This window comes from Aegilops tauschii, chromosome 6 (assembly GCF_002575655.3).
Source record: "Aegilops tauschii subsp. strangulata cultivar AL8/78 chromosome 6, Aet v6.0, whole genome shotgun sequence".
NCBI lineage: Eukaryota > Viridiplantae > Streptophyta > Magnoliopsida > Poales > Poaceae > Aegilops > Aegilops tauschii.
This window is the reverse complement of record NC_053040.3, coordinates 18,114,682-18,128,970: the sequence shown is the minus strand read 5'-3', so window position 1 is coordinate 18,128,970 and position 14,289 is coordinate 18,114,682.

Genomic DNA, 14,289 nt, shown 5'->3' with positions numbered 1-14,289 from the left:
ATATTGGAGCATGCAGATGAACCTGTCTCCTAATCGTGGGCTGCGCTTCTGATTGCTGCCCCCTAGTACTTCTCTGCGATCGTTAACAATTTTGCTCCAATCTTTCACTATTAAGCATTCATCGCTTTCAGAAATCCTGAATGCACTCATGTGCACTGTAGGATATCTTGGCCGTAAGCTAACAATTGACATGCGACCTTTAGTCTCGATCCACTAAGGCACAACTGTCATCGGGAGTCCCTGTTGAAGAACATCGTATAGTAATTAATATACTTAGCAATGAAAGTTTAGCTTGAAAAATAATGTATGCAAAAGATGCACTGAGGACTAACAGTAAAAATCTTACCATCTTTCCTAAATACATGTGACCGTAGTTCAATACGATCACTATTGGTTGCACGCTTTGAGTACTAAGATTTTCAAATTCAGGAAAATGATTTCTCTTAACAGCATCAAGATCCTCAAGCCATGAAACATAATGACTTATCTCCTCGCAGTTTAGTTCAGCTCCGAGACAGTAGTAGGTCCTGTCTACCAAGCGCCGGACATGTTTGCTTGAATGGAAATAACTGTCAATAGAAATTAGTTGTCAACTATTTTTGAATAAACAATATCAAAGACATAAATATGGTTGAGAAACTCACATAATGGTAGAACTGGAGGCGTCTGCACATCGACCCAGATGTCTCCATTACCTTCAATATCATCTTCCAGACGAATATCAAAGGTGATAACCATATCAGGCTCAAATGCATAAGCCTTGCATAGTGCTTGCCAAGTTTTGCATTCAAAATAGGTGTACGTGTCTGCATTGTATAATTTGACGTTGAAAGTATAACCATACTCGGTCTTCAGGTAAACTCTCTTTACCTCCATAGTTTCCATAGCACTTAAACCTATCTTATCCAAGACAAAAATTCTTGCATGGCAGGGGATGCGCTAGTAGAATAGTGAAAATTTAAAATTATAAGTCATGCTTAATTACGAAAAAAGACTTGTCGTTGTGACTTACTGTATCCACTTCGAAGATCTCATCCAGCTTGATGCTGAAGCGCCTATCATCAACAAGGAAATTTCTGTCGCACAGGCCGCGCTGGTCTTCACAGAATTCGCACTTAATGAAATCTTTTTCATCGTCAGACGACATTTCCTATGTTCATATAGGTGAAACATTAAACACTTACTAGTTCTATTAATTCAACTAATTCAACTACTTCTATTAGTTTAACTAGTTCTATTAATTCAACTAATTCAACTAAGCATTTAATAAAAATAAATTTGTTCTATTAATTTTCTTACTAAAATAAAGCAACTAGTTCTATATAGTAATATTTAAATTAGATCATCAAATCTCAGATATCTAAATTTTCTTACTAAAAATAGACTAGTTCTATTAATTCAACTAATTCAACTAAGAATTTACTAAAAATAAACTAGTTCTATTAATTTTCTTACTAAAATATATAAAGTATATATATATAGTAATATTTTAATTAGATCATCAAATCTCATATACCTAAATTTTCTTACTAAAAATAAACTAGTTCTACTAATTCAACTAGTTCAACTAAGCATTTACTAAAAATAAACTAGTTACATTAATTCAACTAGTTCAAATAATCTCATATACCTAAATTTTCTTACTAAAAATAAACTAGTTTTTTAATTCAACTAGTTCAACTAAGCATTTACTAAAAATAAACTAGTTATGACTAGTTCAAATAATCTCATATACCTAAATTTTCTTACTAAAAATAAACTTGTTATATTAATTCAACTAGTTCAAATCTCATATATATACCTAATTAATATCTAGCTAATTCATCTAAAATTGACATTAATATTTAACATCTTTTCCATATAATTCATCTAACATTAACATTCTAACATTCTTATCTACGTAATTTATCTAACATTAATCTAAACAACAGAAAATAGAAAATAAGTAAAAACAATATGTGTGTGTGTGTGTCTGTGTGTGTGTATGTGTGTGTGTATGTGTGTGTGTGTACGAGCGGGGGGCGGCGGCGCGAGACGGCGATGCGACGGGGACGGCGCGACGACGAGCGGCAGGCCGGGGGCGACGGCGCGATCGAGACGGCGACGTGGTACGGGGCGGCGGCGACGGGCGGCGGGGGCGACGGCGGTGACAACGACGACGGGCGGCGGGGGCGACGTCGTGCGGCAGGGCCTGCGAGGGCGGCGCGCGATGGGCGACGGCGCGGCGGCGGCGGCGGCGATGTCGCGCGAAGTAGTTGGAGAAGAAGTGGTGGTCGATAAAACTGAATTTTTCGGAAGTGCCATATATATAGGACGGGCCTTTAGTACCGGTTGGAGCCACCAACCGGTACTAAAGGCCAATTTTCGCCAGGCCAAGGGGCGGGAAACTGCCCCTTTAGTACCGGTTCGTGGATCCAACCGGTACTAAAGGCCCCCCTTTAGTACCGGTTGGAGCCACGACCCGGTACTAAAGGGGTGCGCTGGCGCAGGAGCGGTGCGGGCAAGTTTAGTCCCACCTCGCTAGCCGAGGGGCGCCCGCACCAGTTTAAAAGCCCCGGCGCGGCTGCTGTCTCGAACTCCTCTCTATAGCAGGCTTCTGGGCCTAACTTCCGCGCGCTGCGCTGTGAGCCTGCTGGCCCTTGTGGGCCTGTATTTGCAAACCCTATGTCTGGCACGCCCACTGGGCAGCGCCCCAACAATTTTTTATATAATTTTCTTCTATTTATTTCCGAGTAATTTTTTTTGCTGTATTTAGTTTCTTTGTGAATATAAAAAAAATTATATATTTTTTTTCCTTTTCTGCTATTTATTTTTGAGTAATTTTTTATATAGTTTTTGTCTTTTCTATTGTATTTATTTTCTGTTTTATTATGATGCATACTGAACGCAAAAATAGGCAGGAGTTCAAATAAGTTTAAAAAACATTAAAGTGCCCATGTAACAGATGAGTTCTCGTCTGAAACCCTGATACTCCGAAAGAGATTGTCCAGTTTGTACACGAGGTGCATCCAGTTTTCGCCGTGACCCTCTCTACTCTTTTGCACATGCTATGTGGGTGAAACGATGATACTATGCCAAGTTTCGACATTTTCAGAGTTCATTTTGTAGTGATTTTCAATTTCACGGTCATTTAGCTCTCTAAAAAAATCGGTAAATGACTGAAAAATAGCAAATGATGTCAAAAAGTTTTGAAAATTGATGACGTCGCTATGAATGGTGTGTACGAAACGCAAAAAAGTCTGGAGTTGTAATAAGTTTAAAAAAATGAAGTGCCCATGTAACAGATGAGTTCTCGTCAGAAACCCTGATACTTCGAAGCAGATTGTCCGTTTTGTACACGAAGTGCATCCAGTTTTTGCCGTAACCCTCTCTACTTTCTTGCACATGCTATGTGGGTGAAATGATGATACCATGCCAACTTTTAACCTTTTCAGAGTTCATTTGAAATGCTTTTCAATTTCAGGGTCATTTACCTCGAAATAATCAGTAAATGCATGAAAAATAACAAATGAAGTCAGAAAGGGTTGAAAATTGATGATGTGGCTTTCAATGATGCATTTTGAACACAGAAAAATTCTGGAGTTCAAATAAGTTCAAAAAAATGAAATCCCTTTGTAACAGACGAGTTTCCGTATGAAACCCTGATACTTCGAAAGAGATTGTCTGTTTTGTACACGAAGTGCATCCAGTTTTCGCCGTAACACTCCCTACTTTCTTGCACATGCTATGTGGATGAAATGATGATACCATGCCAACTTTCAACCCTTTCAGAGTTCATTTGAAATGCTTTTCAATTTCAGGGTCATTTAGCTCACAAAAATCAGTAAATGCATGAAAAATAACAAATGAAGTCAGAAAGGGTTGAAAATTGATGATGTGGCTTTGAATGATGCATTTTGAACACAGAAAAACTCTGGAGTTCAAATAAGTTCAAAAAAAATGAAATCCCTTTGTAACAGATGAGTTCTCGCCCGAATCCCTGATACTCCGAAAGAGATTGTCCAGTTTGTACATGAAGTGCGTCGCCGTAACCCTCTCTACTTTCTTGCACATGCTATGTGGATGAAATGATGATACCATGCCAACTTTCCACCCTTTCAGAGTTCATTTGAAATGCTTTTCAATTTCAGGGTCGTTTAGCTCACAAAAATCAGTAAATGCATGAAAAATAACAAATGAAGTCAGAAAGGGTTGAAAATTGATGATGTGGCTTTGAATGATGCATTTTGAACACAGAAAAACTCTGGAGTTCAAATAAGTTCAAAAAATGAAATCCCTTTGTAACAGATGAGTTCTCGTCCGAACCCCTGATACTCCGAAAGAGATTGTCCAGTTTGTACATGAAGTGCGTCCAGTTTTTGCCGTAACCCTCTCTACTTTCTTGCACATGCTATGTGGGTGAAATGATGATACCATGCCAACTTTCAACCTTTTCGGAGTTCATTTGAAATGCTTTTCAATTTCAGGGTCTTATAGCTCCAAATAATCAGTAAATGCATGAAAAATAACAAATGAAGTCAGAAAGGATTGAGAATTGATGATGTGACTTTGAATGGTGCATTTTGAACACAGAAAAACTCTGGAGTTCAAATAAGTTCAAAAAAATGAAATCCCTTTGTAACAGACGAGTTTCCGTGTGAAACCCTGATACTTCGAAAGAGATTGTCTGTTTTGTACACGAAGTGCATCCAGTTTTTCCCGTAAACCTCTCAACTTTTTAGCACATGCTATGTCGGTGAAATGATGATATCGTGCCAATTTTCAACCTCTTCAGAGCTCATTTGAAGTGCTTTACAATTTCAGGGTCATTTAGCTCAAAAAATCAGTAAATGCATGAAAAATAACAAATGAAGTCAGAAAGGGTTGAAAATAGATGACGTGGATTTGTACATTTCGAACACAGAAAAACTCTGGAGTTCAAATAAGTTCAAAAAAAATGAAATCCCTTTGTAACAGACGAGTTTCCGTATGAAACCATGATACTTCGGAAGAGATTTTCTGTTTTGTACACGAAGTGCATCCAGTTTTCGCCGTAACCCTCCCTACTTTGTTGCACATGCTATGTGGATGAAATGATGATACCATGCCAACTTTCAACCCCTTCAGAGTTCATTTGAAATGCTTTTCAATTTCAGGATCATTTAGCTCAAAAAAATCAGTAAATGCATGAAAAATAACAAATGAAGTCAGAAAGGGTTGCAAATTGATGATGTGGATTTGAATGATGCATTGAACACAGAAAAACTCTGGAGTTCAAATAAGTTCAAAAAAATGAAATCCCTTTGTAACAGATGAGTTCTCGTCCGAATCCCTGATACTCCGAAAGAGATTGTCCAGTTTGTACATGAAGTGCGTCCAGTTTTTGCCGTAACCCTCTCTACTTTCTTGCACATGCTATGTGGGTGAAATGATGATACCATGCCAACTTTCAACATTTTCAGAGTTCATTTGAAATGCTTTTCAATTTCAGGGTCTTATAGCTCGAAATAATCAGTAAATGCATGAAAAATAACATATGAAGTCAGAAAGGATTGAAAATTGATGATGTGGCTTCGAATGGTGCATTCTGAACACAGAAAAACTCTGGAGTTCAAATAAGTTCAAAAAAATGATATCCCTTTGTTACAGACGAGTTTCCGTATGAAACCGTGATACTTCGAAAGAGATTGTCCGTTTTGTACACGAAGTGCATCCAGTTTTTGCCGTATCCTTCCCTACTTTCTTGCACTTGCTATGTGGATGAAATGATGATACCATGCCAACTTTCAACCTTTTCAGAGTTCATTTGAAATGCTTTTCAATTTCAGGGTCATTTAGCTCACAAAAATCAGTAAATGCATGAAAAATAACAAATGAAGACAGAAAGGGTTGAAAATTGATGATGTGGCTTTGAATGGTGCATTTTAAACATAGAAAAACTCTAGAGTTCAAATAAGTTCAAAAAAATGAAATCCCTTTGTAACAGACGAGTTTCCGTATGAAACCCTGATACTTCGAAAGAGATTGTCTGTTTTGTACACGAAGTGCATCCAGTTTTTCCCGTAAACCTCTCAACTTTTCAGCACATGCTATGTCGTTGAAATGATGATATTGTGCCAATTTTCAACCTCTTCAGAGCTCATTTGAAGTGCTTTACAATTTCAGGGTCATTTAGCTCAAAAAAACAGTAAATGCATGAAAAATAACAAATGAAGTCAGAAAGGGTTGAAAATAGATGACATGGATTTGTGCATTTCGAACACACAAAAATTCTGGAGTTCAAATAAGTTCAAAAAAATGAAATCCCTTTTTAACAGACGAGTTTCGTATGAAACCCTGATACTTCGAAAGAGATTGTCTGTTTTGTACACGAAGTGCATCCAGTTTTCGCCGTAACACTCCCTACTTTCTTGCACATGCTATGTGGATGAAATGATGATACCATGCCAACTTTCAACCCTTTCAGAGTTCATTTGAAATGCTTTTCAATTTCAGGGTCATTTAGCTCACAAAAATCAGTAAATGCATGAAAAATAACAAATGAAGTCAGAAAGGGTTGAAAATTGATGATGTGGCTTTGAATGATGCATTTTGAACACAGAAAAACTCTGGAGTTCAAATAAGTTCAAAAAAAATGAAATCCCTTTGTAACAGATGAGTTCTCGCCCGAATCCCTGATACTCCGAAAGAGATTGTCCAGTTTGTACATGAAGTGCGTCGCCGTAACCCTCTCTACTTTCTTGCACATGCTATGTGGATGAAATGATGATACCATGCCAACTTTCCACCCTTTCAGAGTTCATTTGAAATGCTTTTCAATTTCAGGGTCGTTTAGCTCACAAAAATCAGTAAATGCATGAAAAATAACAAATGAAGTCAGAAAGGGTTGAAAATTGATGATGTGGCTTTGAATGATGCATTTTGAACACAGAAAAACTCTGGAGTTCAAATAAGTTCAAAAAATGAAATCCCTTTGTAACAGATGAGTTCTCGTCCGAACCCCTGATACTCCGAAAGAGATTGTCCAGTTTGTACATGAAGTGCGTCCAGTTTTTGCCGTAACCCTCTCTACTTTCTTGCACATGCTATGTGGGTGAAATGATGATACCATGCCAACTTTCAACCTTTTCGGAGTTCATTTGAAATGCGTTTCAATTTCAGGGTCTTATAGCTCCAAATAATCAGTAAATGCATGAAAAATAACAAATGAAGTCAGAAAGGATTGAGAATTGATGATGTGGCTTTGAATGGTGCATTTTGAACACAGAAAAACTCTGGAGTTCAAATAAGTTCAAAAAAAATGAAATCCCTTTGTAACAGACGAGTTTCCGTGTGAAACCCCGATACTTCGAAAGAGATTGTCTGTTTTGTACACGAAGTGCATCCAGTTTTTCCCGTAAACCTCTCAACTTTTTAGCACATGCTATGTCGGTGAAATGATGATATCGTGCCAATTTTCAACCTCTTCAGAGCTCATTTGAAGTGCTTTACAATTTCAGGGTCATTTAGCTCAAAAAATCAGTAAATGCATGAAAAATAACAAATGAAGTCAGAAAGGGTTGAAAATAGATGACGTGGATTTGTACATTTCGAACACAGAAAAACTCTGGAGTTCAAATAAGTTCAAAAAAAATGAAATCCCTTTGTAACAGACGAGTTTCCGTATGAAACCATGATACTTCGGAAGAGATTTTCTGTTTTGTACACGAAGTGCATCCAGTTTTCGCCGTAACCCTCCCTACTTTGTTGCACATGCTATGTGGATGAAATGATGATACCATGCCAACTTTCAACCCCTTCAGAGTTCATTTGAAATGCTTTTCAATTTCAGGATCATTTAGCTCAAAAAAATCAGTAAATGCATGAAAAATAACAAATGAAGTCAGAAAGGGTTGCAAATTGATGATGTGGATTTGAATGATGCATTGAACACAGAAAAACTCTGGAGTTCAAATAAGTTCAAAAAAATGAAATCCCTTTGTAACAGATGAGTTCTCGTCCGAATCCCTGATACTCCGAAAGAGATTGTCCAGTTTGTACATGAAGTGCGTCCAGTTTTTGCCGTAACCCTCTCTACTTTCTTGCACATGCTATGTGGGTGAAATGATGATACCATGCCAACTTTCAACATTTTCAGAGTTCATTTGAAATGCTTTTCAATTTCAGGGTCTTATAGCTCGAAATAATCAGTAAATGCATGAAAAATAACATATGAAGTCAGAAAGGATTGAAAATTGATGATGTGGCTTCGAATGGTGCATTCTGAACACAGAAAAACTCTGGAGTTCAAATAAGTTCAAAAAAATGATATCCCTTTGTAACAGACGAGTTTCCGTATGAAACCGTGATACTTCGAAAGAGATTGTCCGTTTTGTACACGAAGTGCATCCAGTTTTTGCCGTATCCTTCCCTACTTTCTTGCACATGCTATGTGGATGAAATGATGATACCATGCCAACTTTCAACCTTTTCAGAGTTCATTTGAAATGCTTTTCAATTTCAGGGTCATTTAGCTCACAAAAATCAGTAAATGCATGAAAAATAACAAATGAAGTCAGAAAGGGTTGAAAATTGATGATGTGGCTTTGAATGGTGCATTTTAAACATAGAAAAACTCTAGAGTTCAAATAAGTTCAAAAAAATGAAATCCCTTTGTAACAGACGAGTTTCCGTATGAATCCCTGATACTTCGAAAGAGATTGTCTGTTTTGTACACGAAGTGCATCCAGTTTTTCCCGTAAACCTCTCAACTTTTCAGCACATGCTATGTCGTTGAAATGATGATATTGTGGCAATTTTCAACCTCTTCAGAGCTCATTTGAAGTGCTTTACAATTTCAGGGTCATTTAGCTCAAAAAATCAGTAAATGCATGAAAAATAACAAATGAAGTCAGAAAGGGTTGAAAATAGATGACATGGATTTGTGCATTTCGAACACACAAAAATTCTGGAGTTCAAATAAGTTCAAAAAAATGAAATCCCTTTTTAACAGACGAGTTTCGTATGAAACCCTGATACTTCGAAAGAGATTGTCTGTTTTGTACACGAAGTGCATCCAGTTTTCGCCGTAACACTCCCTACTTTCTTGCACATGCTATGTGGATGAAATGATGATACCATGCCAACTTTCAACCCTTTCAGAGTTCATTTGAAACGCTTTTCAATTTCAGGGTCATTTAGCTCACAAAAATCAGTAAATGCATGAAAAATAACAAATGAAGTCAGAAAGGGTTGAAAATTGATGATGTGGCTTTGAATGATGCATTTTGAACACAGAAAAACTCTGGAGTTCAAATAAGTTCAAAAAAATGAAATCCCTTTGTAACAGATGAGTTCTCGCCCGAATCCCTGATACTCCGAAAGAGATTGTCCAGTTTGTACATGAAGTGCGTCGCCGTAACCCTCTCTACTTTCTTGCACATGCTATGTGGATGAAATGATGATACCATGCCAACTTTCAACCCTTTCAGAGTTCATTTGAAATGCTTTTCAATTTCAGGGTCATTTAGCTCACAAAAATCAGTAAATGCATGAAAAATAACAAATGAAGTCAGAAAGGGTTGAAAATTGATGATGTGGCTTTGAATGATGCATTTTGAACACAGAAAAACTCTGGAGTTCTAATAAGTTTAAAAAATGAAATCCCTTTGTAACAGATGAGTTCTCGTCCGAATCCCTGATACTCCGAAAGAGATTGTCCAGTTTGTACATGAAGTGCGTCCAGTTTTTGCCGTAACCCTCTCTACTTTCTTGCACATGCTATGTGGGTGAAATGATGATACCATGCTAACTTTCAACCTTTTCAGAGTTCATTTGAAATGCTTTTCAATTTCAGGGTCTTATAGCTCCAAATAATCAGTAAATGCATGAAAAATAACAAATGAAGTCAGAAAGGATTGAGAATTGATGATGTGGCTTTGAATGGTGCATTTTGAACACAGAAAAACTCTGGAGTTCAAATAATTTCAAAAAAATGAAATTCCTTTGTAACAGACGAGTTTCCGTATGAAACCCTGATACTTCGAAAGAGATTGTCTGTTTTGTACACGAAGTGCATCCAGTTTTCGCCGTAACCCTCCCTATTTTCTTGCACATGCTATGTGGATGAAATAATGATACCATGCCAACTTTCAACCCTTTCCGAGTTCATTTGAAATGCTTTTCAATTTCAGGGTCATTTAGCTCACAAAAATCAGTAAATGCATGAGAAATAACAAATGAAGTCAGAAAGGGTTGAAAATTGATGATGTGGCTTTGAATGATGCATTTTGAACACAGAAAAACTCTGGAGTTCAAATAAGTTCAAAAAAATGAAATACCTTTGTAACAGATGAGTTCTCGTCCGAAACCCTGATACTCCGAAAGAGATTGTCTAGTTTGTACACGAAGTGCGTCCAGTTTTTGCCGTAACCATCTCCACTCTTTTGCACATACTATGTGGGTGAAATGATGATACCATGCCAAGTTTCGACATTTTCAGAGTTAATTTTGTAGTGATTTTCAATTTCAAGGTCATTTAGCTCTCTAAACAAATCGGTAAATGACTAAAAAATAGCAAATGATGTCAGAAAGTTTTGAAAATTGATGACGTCTCTTTGAATGGTGTGTACGGAACGCAAAAAAGTCGGGAGTTGTAATAAGTTTAAAAAAATGAAGTGCCCATGTAACAGATGAGTTCTCGTCAGAAACCCCGATACTTCGAAAGAGATTGTCCAGTTTGTACACGAAGTGCGTCCAATTTTTGCCGTAACACAAGAAGTCCGGAGTTGTAATAAGTTATTAAATATTAAAAAGAGACACAATGCTCGTTAATTAGGTTCAAGCCTTTCGGAATAGTGCAAACTGCACTGCACATAGCTCCGTGCAGTCTACACTATTCCTCAAGGCTTAAAGCTAAGCAACGTGCAGATGAGCATTGCGCCTCTACTTCATCATCTCTGCACTCGGGGCTTATAAACCGCTCCTAGTGCCTCTCTCTTCGCGAGGTGGGACTAAAAAACAGCTTACTAAGAAACTATAGTACCGGTTCATGGCACGAACCGGTACTAAAGGTTCCCGTGGGGCCCCAGCCTGACCATAGCCTGACGCAGCCTCATTAGTACCGGTTCGTGATACAAACCGGTACTAAAGGTTGCTCATGAACCGGTACTAATGATCTCCATCCGCCTAGCCGTTGGAACCGGCACTAATGGACACATTAGTGCCGGCTCAAAATCAAACCGGCACTAATGTGCTTCACATTTGACCCTTTTTCTACTAGTGCTAGAGGGGACGGGGTTGCCGGCACACGACTTGGTGAATCTTGATGTGTCTTGGGTGCTAGCCCTGCCCCTCTATTTATATGTTGAGCCCTGGGGTCAAAACTTGGAGTAAAAGCCTCTTCAAAGTCGGTTTTGCCCGAAAGGCAAGAGTCCTTCTCGGACTCCAGGGCTAGACGCTAGGGTTCCCGGCGTCTATCCCCTAGACGCCAGGGTTCCTGGCGTCTTTCCTCTGGTCTCCGCAAAACTCCCTTTTGCACTTTCCAAAAGCCTCGAGGGCTTTCCCCTTTGGCCCAAATAAAGTGTTCTTGTACCCAAACATTTCGGGAAACATCTGAAACCCCTTCCGGTGAATTCCAGAACCTTTCCAGAGATCAAACACTATTATCTCATATATTACTCTTTACCTCCGGACCATTCAGGAGCTCCTCGTCATGTCCATGATCTCATCCGGGACTCCGAACAACATTCGGTCACCAACATACATAACTCATATAATACTATGTTGTCAAGGAACGTTAAGCGTGCGGACCCTACGGATTCGAGAACTATGTAGACATGACCGAGACACCTCTCTGGTCAATAACCAATAGCGGAGCCTGGATGCCCGTATGGGCTCCTACATATTCTACGAAGATCTTTATCGGTCCAACCGTAATGACAACATACACAATTCCCTTTGTTCGTCGGTATGTTACTTGCCCGAGATTCGATCGTCGATATCTCTATACCTAGTTCAATCTCGTTACCGGCAAGTCTCTTTACTCGTTCCGTAATGCATCACCTCGTGACTAACTCCTTAGTTGTTTGCTTGCAAGCTTATGATGTGTATTACCGAGAGGGCTCAGAGATACCTCTCCGATACTCGGAGTGACAATCCTAATCTCGATTCACGCCAACCCAACAAGACACCATTGGAGATACCTGTAGAGCATCTTTATGATCACCCAGTTACGTTGTGATGTTTGATAGCACACAAGGTACTCCTCTGGAATCCGAGAGTTGCATGATCTCATAGTTATAGGAATATGTATTTGACATACATGAAAGCAGTAGCAATAAACTGTACGATCATATGCTAAGCTAACGGACGAGTCTTGTCCATCACATCATTCTTGCAATGATGTGATCCCGTTATCAAATGACAACTCATGTCCTAACCTTAACCATCTTTGATTAACGAGCTAGTCTAGTAGAGGCTTACTAGGGATACGGTATTTGTTTATGTATTCACACATGTATTTAGGTTTCCGATCAATACAATTCTAGCATGAATAATAAACCTTTATCATGGATAAGGAAATATAAAATAACAACTTTATTATTGCCTCCAGGGCATATTTCCTTCACATCGATCGCCGGAAAGCCTAAAATAAATTCAGGAAAATGCGAGCAATAGTGTCAAGTCTAGGACTTCAAGCATGATGGGTTGGTTCCATCACAAGGAACCTAAACTAATTCTGAGCGACGTTGGTTAGTCAGATAGGGAAAAAAATATCGCTTGGTACAAACTCCTACACTTGGGAGCCCAACAAACAAACTTAGTCGTGAGCGAAGTTCATTGTCGCCTCTAGGCCTCCGTTTAAACAGAGCAATTGAAACACATGAGATTGTAGAATCTGCAACAAAGTTGTTAATGTAGACAAAAATCCGCTGACAGACGTGGTCAGCATAGAAAACCATCGCCTTGGAGAAGAAAATCGACGGAGATGGCCTAGATCTGAAATTATATATTGATGAAAATTCATACACGCATTTTTTTCTTGAAAATTTTAGAGGTGTAAAAACAAAATTCACCTCTTTGTTTTTCTAAATTAGCGCGTGTGATTTATTCTTTTCTTGAAGAGAAGAAACAAAGTGGTTGATGAGAAAATGGTTATTTCTGTTCTCTATTTTTCTTTAATAGCGTCTAGTTGGCTGCCGGATGTTTGCGGAAAGATCCTCTGAAGTTTCCATATTGCAGCAAGAAACGCCCTCCCTTCTTTTCCACTCAAATCCTCACGCTGTTGTGTTCACTCCCCGCTCACATCACATTCCAGACCATACTAGGGTAGGGTTTCCGAGCTGAGCCGGATGGCCGGCGGCGGGCGGACGAGCGCCAGATCTGCGTCGAGCAGGCCGCCCTCGAGCACATGCGCCAGTCCCCACCTCATCCGCTGCCACGGCGGGAAACTGCCTCGCCGCCGATCCCCGACGACCTACTGCTCGACATCTTCCGCCGCATCACCAGTCCAACAGACCTCGTCCTCACCTCCACCGCCTGCGTCACATTCCGCGGCCTCATCACCGACCGCTCCTTCCTCGGCAGTACCGCAAGCTCCACGCCCCGCCCCTCCTCGGCTTCCTCAATTTTCGCCGAGTCTTCCACCCCGCCGAGCCGCCTCACCCCTCCGCGTCTGCAGCCAAAGCCGTCGCCCTCGCCGTCGACTTCACCATTTCTTTCCTTCCCGCCCCGGCTTCCTCTCATCGTTGGGACGTCTGGGACGTTTGCGAGGGCCGCGTCCTCCTTGGGGGAACTCCCACGGAAAATATTGATGCAGCCATCTTTACAGAGATGGCGGTGTGCGACCCGTTGCACCTGCAGTACATCCTAATTCCCCCAATCCCTGACCACCTAGCAGCTACCGTGGAGCACCCAATCTGGCCTTTCTGAGAGATTTTCCTCGTTCCGCATTACGGCGATGAGGCAGCAACGTATGATGAGACGTCATTCAGAGTGGTCTGGATGACGGAGTGCTTAGCCAAGCTCGTGACCTTTGTCTTCTCTTCGAGCACCAGACAATGGCGAGCCATATCCTGGAGTTGGACCAATTTGTTTGCTGGTTTGGTAGGGAATCCACTCTTCACCCATCGGCAATATGCGTGTGGCTGTTTTTACTGGCTGCCAAACTGGCAGTACGAACTGAAAATGTTGGTGCTCGACACCCGGAGGATGGAGTTCTCCCTTGCTGAACCCCCATCTGAAGCCAAGAAAACATCCTATCTCTGTATAACTATGTTGGAATCCGGAGAAGGCAGGCCTAGAATGCTTGTCAGTGGGCCTGAAATATCT